The following is a 9630-nucleotide window of genomic DNA, read 5'->3' as shown; positions in this document are numbered from 1 at the left end:
GATAGAATGAGTGAGTGGTTTTATAATTGAAGAAGCCAATGATTTTATTACATTTGTAGGAATTTCATCCCAGCCAGTTGAACTTTTATTCTTTAATCGATTGATGCAGGAGATAACATCGGATTCAGAGACAATCTTAAATTCAAATGCATGTGGGACATTTAGAGTTGCCATTTTTGCTTTGGCTATTGAATCTGCCACCGAAACCTGGGACTGAAACTTATTTGCTACACCAATGAAGTGATGGTTCATGCAATCAGCTACTTTTATAGGATCGTCAATAACCTCCCCATTAATTTTGATTCCTAGACAAGGTTCTGTTTTACAATTTGTACCGATTTCTCTCTTTACAATGCTCCATGTTGTTTTACCTACATTATCACTATTCTCTAACAAATTTAAGTTGTACCTCATTTTGGCTGCCCAAATTACTTTCTTAAAAACCTTCTTGTAATTTTTAAAGTATTCTAAGAAAACAGGATTTGTATTATTTCTAGAAATTTTATAAAGCTCCCATTTTCTTTTACTGGATATTCTAATACCTTTTGTTACCCATTGATTATTTCTCCCATTTGTTGACAGAGATTTCTGTTTAATTGGGCAATTATTCAAAAAAGAATCATAGAATATTCCAAAGACATTATTGAAACTACCATTAGAACTAAGGTTTGACATGCAATTAGTCCAGTTCTCTTCAATCAGACCGTTTAACATACCAAGAACGTTTTCCTTCTTTATGACCCGCTTCGACAAGTATTTTTTTCATTGGTTAGGCCTTATTTCATTTCTTTGACAAATTACCTGACCTAAGTGGTCAGATATCCCAAAGTCCACTACTTCACAAACCTTATCAATACTATTTACATTTGAAATTACATTATCAATACAAGTGGCTGTAGTTGGTGTTATTCGAGTATACTCCTTGATCATGGCATTGTACCCAAAAGACTGAAACAATAGTAGTTTACGCAACGATTGCGTTAAGTGAGTCTTTACGACACGAGTAGAAGATTTAAGGCACGAGCCTTGGCGAGTGCCTTAAAAACTTCTACGAGTGTCGTAAAGACTATTAACGCGAGTTGCGTACACTACTTTACCTACGACCGTTTTTTAATTACTATTAATCTGGATTTAATTACTAACAATAACTACTGATAACTTTTTAGAGAGGTTATGTTTTCGTGTATTGTCATTGCCACTGAAAGTGATGCAACGACTTGTTGTATAATCAGCTGATTTCCTGTAATTACGTGTTTGTTAAACTTCGTTAAATATTACATTGCTAGCAGCATTCTTACCATAAATAATATTGTATCAGGTACAATTCGGCAAATATTTAATTTATTTTTGGACTTCCACCAACTTAATTAAGAATACGCGAGTATCAACATGAACAAGTCGGATCAACAATTAAATTGGTCAATTGATCAGCTGATCAGCTGATTAGCTGACGTTCGAAGCATTACAATTTTAACTCTTTTCTCTCAATACTTGAACCTCATTGGTCCGTTACCTGTGTGGATATGAGAAAACTATGCGGATATGAAATGAAACTATGCGGATATGAAAGTAAACAGCTGTAAAGTGAAACTTTTCAATTCTAAGAACTGGATAGAAATGGCTACTTTAAAAAACGGTCGTAGGTAAAGTTTTAAACCTAACACATTTTTCATCATCAATTTGCATGTCTATATTAAAATCCCCACTTATGTATATTGGACACAAATGTTGTTCTGCCTCAAGGTGCTGTAATAGTTTTTCAAAGCTTGAGAAAAAAATCTTTAGGTTTTGGTCATTCGGAGTCTTGTAAATTACAATGTATATTGTTTTGGTTGACTTTTCATTACTCATTGTTTCAATAGCAGTGCATTCAAAAGCTTCTTCAATTGCCATAGAATCAATATCTTTCCTTTCTTTAAAAGTGATATTATTTTTTGCAAAAATACATACCCCTCCCCTACTTTTTACATTTCTGTGGTAAACTGAGGCTAGCTTATAGGAGGAAAAACAGTTAGGCTAGTGAACATCATTTGTATCCATCCAATGTTCTGACAAACAAACAATTTCTGGTTCAAGTTTTAAATGATCTAAAGTAACTTTCAAGACAACAAATTTACTTAAACTTGATCCCTGAATATTTAAGTGAGTTAACAAACATTTTTTTAGAATATTTTTTTTATATTTTACATTAAACTTTACTTTTTTTTAATTGTTTTGGCTTATTTACACGTTTATCTAAAGCTAAGTTACATACACTTGGGTTGCTGACGTTAAGTTTTTTTGAAGATCACTACTATTTACATTAGTATCTACACTACAGGTACTACTTTTATCAAAAGACATTTTTTCAGTAGAGGTTGTTGTCACACCTTCAGTTGTGTTGACCGTGATGTCTGCTGAAGCACCACTTCCTGACTCATCGGTTTTGTTCATGGCATTAAAGATGTTAAGTTTTATTTTATTTACAAAATCATTGTAAGAAAGGCCACTTCGGAGAGTTCTGGAAGAGTTCTCATCATTCACTACTATGATCACTTTGGCATTTGTCCTTTGTTGCAGCTGGCATATTCTGGTTACCATGTGCTCGACAGGAACATTATCCCTGACACAGCCCGCTGGTGAACAAACTATTAACTTTTGGCCTTTCTGTCTTACGTCCTGTTCCAGAGAATCAAAAGCTTTGTCATAATCCCTGATGTCTGGTTTACTGTAATATTTAGGTTTGGTTACTAATCCATATACTGAAACTTTGTTAATTTTTTGATAAGTTAGGTGTGAGTGTACAAAATCTGTTGTTAAGGGTTTCTTGAAATGTTTTTTAAATGCTGTCGCTACACCTGCACTCATGTGCCTGTCACTGTCAACGTCAGCAGAGATACAGTGAACAAAAGCTACCTCTTCTTCATCTCCTAGCTTGTGTATTGCGGCATTCATGTCTGCTTCGACAACAATGACAGGGTCATCGTCAGAGGGTAGTCTCATCTTCTGTTTGTTGACTGTGGATGGATTGAAGCAGCAGTCCTGGAGTGATTTTAGAATTTCTTCAGCAATCTTCCTTTTGCCCTTCTTGTTGAAGTGTAGACCATGGTTCGTGTATAGGTGACGAGGCAAAAGATGAAGTTCTAGCAGTTTATTGTTCCCCTTTGAGCAATTCATTTTTGCAATTAGCTTATCATTTATGTCACTGATTTTGTTGTCTAATCTCGGTTTGTCGTGGCGCATAGGCAGTGAGGCAAAAACAAGGTTTGTGTTTGTGGTACCTAACAGCAAATTATCAAAGTCGCTCATCAGACTCTCCATTCTTCGGGTTTCCACATCATTGGTCCCACCAATCACCAGAATAAAGTCATTTTTATTAAAATCTTTTGTAAGGTCCTTAACATCCTTTATAACGTCAGCTAATAGTGCTCCCGGTTTTACCATTGCAGACACATTTAAGTTAGTTTTATACTGCACAAGATTGCTCAGACCTCGACCATGGCTATCAGCCAATATCAGTAGTTTAGATTTACATTTTAGTTGTTTATAAACAACTGGCTTATTTTTCTTTGGTCTAGTATTAGACTGGAATGCAGGTGTTTTCTCATGTAAAATTTGTGCATCAGACACGTATTGTTCTGGTACGCTGTTGTTTTTGTTTGTTGAGGTTTCATCACTCTCTTTGGAGAGGACTGTAAACTTGTTGTGGCACTCGGTAGATGGAACTATTTGTTCCCTGCTGACTCTAGAGGTATTTTTGGGTTTTCGCCAGTCATTATTTATTGGTTTACTGGTTGTTGTCTTCATTGTAGGGAAACAGTTTAGACATTTCATCATATTTTTCTCAGCTTCTTGTGATTTTGTTCTATTCAGTTCTGTATTTTCATTCTGGAGGACAGTGACAACAGCCTCTAAAGACCTAATAGATTCTATCATATTTTTTGTCTCTTGTCCGTATACAATACATTTATCGCAGCTTCCGTTGCTAGGGATTTTTTGGTAAGTGTCACTTTCATTAGTTGTTTGCAATGTAAGTTCAGAATTAATCTTTTTCAATGCAGCTATTTTATTTTCCAGGGATTTAATAATATCATTTAGCTCGCCTTCTTTTTCTTGTTGAATTTCAATCAGTTTTTTTATTTCATCATCTTTTGACTTTAATTTATCCTCCAATTCCAGTTCATAATGCGATTTGGCAATTTTTGTTTCATGCAATGCTTGTTTTAGTTCTTCATTTTCACGCAGAATCGCACTACCTATTTCAGTTGCTAAATTAAGAGAGTCATCAAACTCATTTTCCACCAATGTTGTCATGGTTGTGAGACTTTTGTTTAGCAGTTCTTCATCTTCAGACTGATTTTCTAGGCAATTAGGACACTGCCATAACTGTTGTTCTTTTAATGGAAAATTTCTTACTTCATTATATTTTAGATTAACACATTTTAAGTGATTCCATTTTTTACAGAGTCCATTGCATAAAATAGCACCAGAATTTACATTTTTACCACACACTCCACAGGGATGTTTAGTATTTTTCATCATAATGAGAAGAAAATTAAATGTCTTGTTTTCTGTGTCAAAACATATTAGAAGATTTTTGGAGTCAATTACTCAATTAAAACTTCTGCTGTTTTCCTTAATTATTTTAAATCATTGTATAATAGTTCAACAAATAAAATGATAGAATATAAGATGTTAATATTCAACTGAAATAAAACTTGAGAAAATAAAATAGGCTTCAAAAAAGGTGACAGCTAATTTCAGATAATGTGCAACAATGATTTTAAGAGTTCTATTGGCAATGTAAACACAGCTGGAGATACTGTATCCAAGGGTCAGTTCCAAGTGATAAGCTGTCTAAAAGTTAGTGATGGGCAGGGGGAGTGGAGGACCAGACGTCATCAACAGAAACCTGTTGCATCAGCAGAAACCTGTTGCATGAGTCAAGTGTAGGTTACTTCCTGTCTTGAGTGTATTACTTAATTTAATTTTTTTTAAATATTGCAATAGTCCAATGACTAAGTGTTACTAATTGATAACAATTAATCAGTTTCACAAAGAGTGCATTACAATGGTCCTGCAATCTTCACTAGAGGAATTTTCAGTTATTGTTAAAAACATGTGCTTTTTGCTCAGATTAATGTGAGTATTTTCGTAATTACATTTTTAACTCAGTTTTAATAATCCATTAAAAGTCTTATGTTTCCACTTATTAAGTAATACTTTACCTATAGTTTAAACTATTACTTTAGTCACAGAACTTGCAATAACTATCAAATTACTGAAATTAAATACATCAAAATTTACACATCAACAATGTTGACCACTCTGCAGACGACACTATGAATCTAATCTATATATATCATACACAGTTTGTTGTAAGTCCGTTTTCTCAGTCATTACTGGACTGATCTAGAAGATTTATGTCTCAAATTAAAGGGGGTAGTGTGTAGATTTTCCGAACATCCTTAGAATTTACGTTTTTTCTAAGGGCTACGACCTACAGCCCTTCAAAGGTCGAGTCAATACAATTCTTATTAAAGAATATAATACACATTTTATAAATTATTCGTCAGCTGTTTGATGTTTGTCAGACATTTGTTATTGTTTTTATAACCTCACTTTCAAAATGTAATTATTAATCTACAAGTTTCTGTTTATAAACGATTTTGATAAAGGAAAAGTGTATTTGCTAGCTTTTTATACGGCAATGTATTATTTATAAATGTATGTGAACATTATTTGTATGTTTTTTGGTGTACATTTTGTATTTTTGAAATGTTTTAGTTTTCCTGCGAAGTGATCTGAAGGAAAGTGGTAATTGAGTTTAAGTTTGGGCTGCACTTTACTTGACGTCCTACACTCATTCGATTGTTTTTTCCGATTCGATATTTACATTCGATTGTTTCATTCGATATATCGTTTGGTTAGTTAGGTTAGGTTAACCTTACCTAACTAACCAAACGATATATCGAATGAAGCAATCGATTAATCGATATATCGATCGATATTTTCATTCGAATGAGTGTAGGACGTCAAGTAAAGTGCAGCCTAAGTTTGAGTATGGAATGTGAAATAATATCCATAGTAGGGGACAGAAACTTATTGTTTTGATCAGTATAATTATTATTCTCTACAGCCACCAGAACAATCATAGGAAAATCCGCTTGCAAGTTGTACAGATAATTGCTAATGAGTGGGAAACATAGAAACATTTTATCAGAAGTGATTAATCTTACTCAATATCAGTGTTTGACGTTCAGCAGTACCAAATTTTTCCTTCTCGAGATGGCAAGTACGCTTGGAGGCGAGGAACTACAATTTATCAGTGAACTATACCCGAACTATTTTTTTCGAGTACACGGGGAAGTTGCTTGAGAGACTGTGACTTACGATTTCGGTTCTGGCAAAGAAGTACGGTACCGGTATGTGACTTGATGTTTAATGGCAATATTGACTCGAGTCATTATAGCGTTATAAAACGAATATAAAAAAGTATCAAGGGTCAAAAGAAACAAAAAAATATTTGAATAACATAATATCATACAAATCTGCATTTGAAATGGCGAGTTCTAAGTCTCACTTGAATCAACATCTATCTGGTAGTGGCAGTCTAAATAATTTTAAGATCCGGGACTTCTTTTACCATCGGATTGGACTATCAATGTTTTCAGTTTGTTTTTCAATTTGGACTTTTTTGTTAATACCCTCTAACATTGAACCAAAGTATGCCCAACTTTATATAAACGACGTAAACACAGCTGTTACTCACAGAATGGGTCAAAGATTTGTGAAATGCAACCCACTGCTGATGCGTGATTTACATGTAAGTGACTATCTTTATTCCATACAACAAATGTAATGAAAAAACCACGAATTTAGGAATATACTTGAACAAATTATCCCCATAGTATAAGTAGCTGCTTAATAGGAGCATTGCGCAGTTTGTATACTATTTATTTTTCATATGAAACTCAAATTAATATAAAACATTCATTTGGTTAATGTTCGGTATTCATATTTTTAGAGTATTTAGAAATTAATCATTATGTTAATTAAGTCACTGGTTAATTAATCATGCTAATGTGTATATAAATCACCACATTTATTGTAATATTATTTAGTCTCAGTAACAATTTATTGTAAATAGACTCCCGCTTTCAATATTCAAATGAGATTGCTAAGCCTGCTCGAATTTCCCGCCACAGTAAGGCCTATTTTCCTGTACTACATACCCATGAATCACCTGACGCCGTGTTTGCTTCAATCGCATTTCCTATTGGCCATCGAATTCCTAGACCCCTCTAAACCGCAATTGCATTTTTCAAAGTGTGAAGCCGGCGATCGGCGTCTGTCTGTCCACGGTCGGCGTCCATAACTCACGGTGTATTCCGTTTCTCGTATCTCGGGACATTAATTGCCCATTTTACCTCTCTTAAACGTATTTTTAGGCTATAGATTAATTATATCTGGCCTCCCTCTCCTCTATAGTACATTTAACTATATATACATTTTAATTTCCCCCTTTTGTTTGTGATTAAATTACTTAAATTGTGATCTAGTGCTTTCAGACTCTTCAAACCTCAAGACAGTGTGTGCGCGTCCGTGTATTACTTCTAGACTTTCCGTACGTTTTCACCGCGACTTCCGCGTATTAGTGAGCTCTTTGTGATTATGAACTTGGGTGCGTTGCGTTCTCCAAAATTCTACAAAACAGAAGCACTCGGTCTAAGGACTCCGCCATCCGCCATCGCTCCACCATAGACGACGCCGCTGCCATACTCTCCACCTTTGGATAATTGGACTCAAGGTACAACCTTAAAGTTTTGTGTGTGTTTTAATTAGACTCTAAAACTAATCTCATTTGCCCCTCACAAGACATTTTATTCCATCTCGGGACCTCAGTGCCCTTCAAATTGCAGATTCGCCATTTTCTCTAATTTAATTATTTTTCTCTTGAACTATTAATTAGTTCTGGTCCTTCGAGTTATTAATTATTTTCATTTTCACCCATTACGCCCCCAACATTTGGTCCTTCGAGCCGGATTCATTGTCTAAAGTCCTGTGGTAATTAATTTCAGCCAATTTTCATCATCAACCATATTTTTAGCGATCTGCAATTTTCAATTTTCGCCATGTTGGTAAAATATCGGCTCGCGTTCGTTCCGTTCGTGGGCGTGGTTTAGCAATCTCTCTCCACTCGCGCGTCTGCGCAGGTCACAATCATGTACAATTTGCTGTTCTCTCTAGTAGTAGACAATTTTTCCCTACTTGGCTTTTTTATCCCGAAAACGGGATTTAGTTTTAGTTGCGGGATTTAGTCGCGTGCAGACGGCCGACACTAGTAGCAGACGCATATCTCAACTGTCACTCACTCTGTACAGCGTTTGTTGTTGTTTACATTTTCTCATTTAAGGTGTATTGTGTAATAAGGTTGATTGATATTATTAATAACCAACTATTAGGTTATTATTAGGTATTTACTATTATTCTTTGAATCAATATTGCTCTTTTGAATATCATACTAAATAAACAATAATTTGTCATTGTTATTTAACATTGTTTATGCTTTCTGAATTTTGATTTTAAATGAAGTAAAGTTAAATTAGTTCATCTCTGTAATTTTGGTTGACAAACGTGCGATATTATATTTAAGGTAATTTTATCTTGTCAATTAACATTTTAATAAATAGTTCAAAATAACCGTTTTTACTTGTTCTTATTACTAGTGTTGTACAAATAAACAAAACTGTTAGCTAGCGTATTTGTATTGTGATTCATATTTCATTGATGGTTATAATTTTATGTTCCTTTCTCATTTATTAGGGTAATAACTTACTCTTTATGTTGCAATTCTTGTTTACTAAGGATTATTCTACACTGTTTCATTAATGAGGCCTACTCTCATTAAACTTATTTAGATCCATTTATTATTTTTGTAAATAACGGTGAACTTTCATGTGACTCATTCATTTGTTCTATCATATCTCTTGTTTTATTGTGCATTATTATTACCGTACTTGAATACTTTCAACTAAGCTCAATTGTTGATTTATAGTTTGAAAATCGAATTAAACCTGCCACACTCATTTAAAAATATTTTATTGCTATTTAACGTGTTGATAACTTAGTGTTTTTCACTATTTGCCTCAATTAAGCTACAAAGTAGGTGGATATATGTTTTAGATATTTATAATATTTTATCTCTATATTATTCAGCGGACAATTAATTACTACATTGTTAAGCTAATACCATTCATAGGCCTAGCTACAAGCCTTTTGTGTACCCATAACTTCCATTTTCGTGTGAATACTTTCAAGTGAACACTTCACAATGCCTCCTAAAGCATCTGATTTTAAGTCCGCAATCTACACCCGTTCTACGGCGCTGATTAAATCACGTTTTGAAAAACTTAAGGCTACAGTAGATGAATTATCAACTCAAATCGACCCTCTAACACCATTACAACTTAAGAAATTATCCGCTTACGCGTTGGAAATAAAAAAGAAACGCAGTGAATTTGAAAATAACCTTCAACGTGCCTTCGTTCTGGAAGATGAAGGGATCGATGATAAGACTCTTTCCAATGATCAAGATGCTATTGAAGACATGTTCTCTCACATTCAAGCTACGATTGAAACTCTGGTTCC

Source organism: Macrosteles quadrilineatus, unplaced genomic scaffold, assembly GCF_028750875.1.
Source record: "Macrosteles quadrilineatus isolate MER2022 unplaced genomic scaffold, UCM_ALF_1.0 Scaffold_2__2_contigs__length_208266976, whole genome shotgun sequence".
NCBI lineage: Eukaryota > Metazoa > Arthropoda > Insecta > Hemiptera > Cicadellidae > Macrosteles > Macrosteles quadrilineatus.
Note: the sequence above shows the minus strand (reverse complement) of the source record.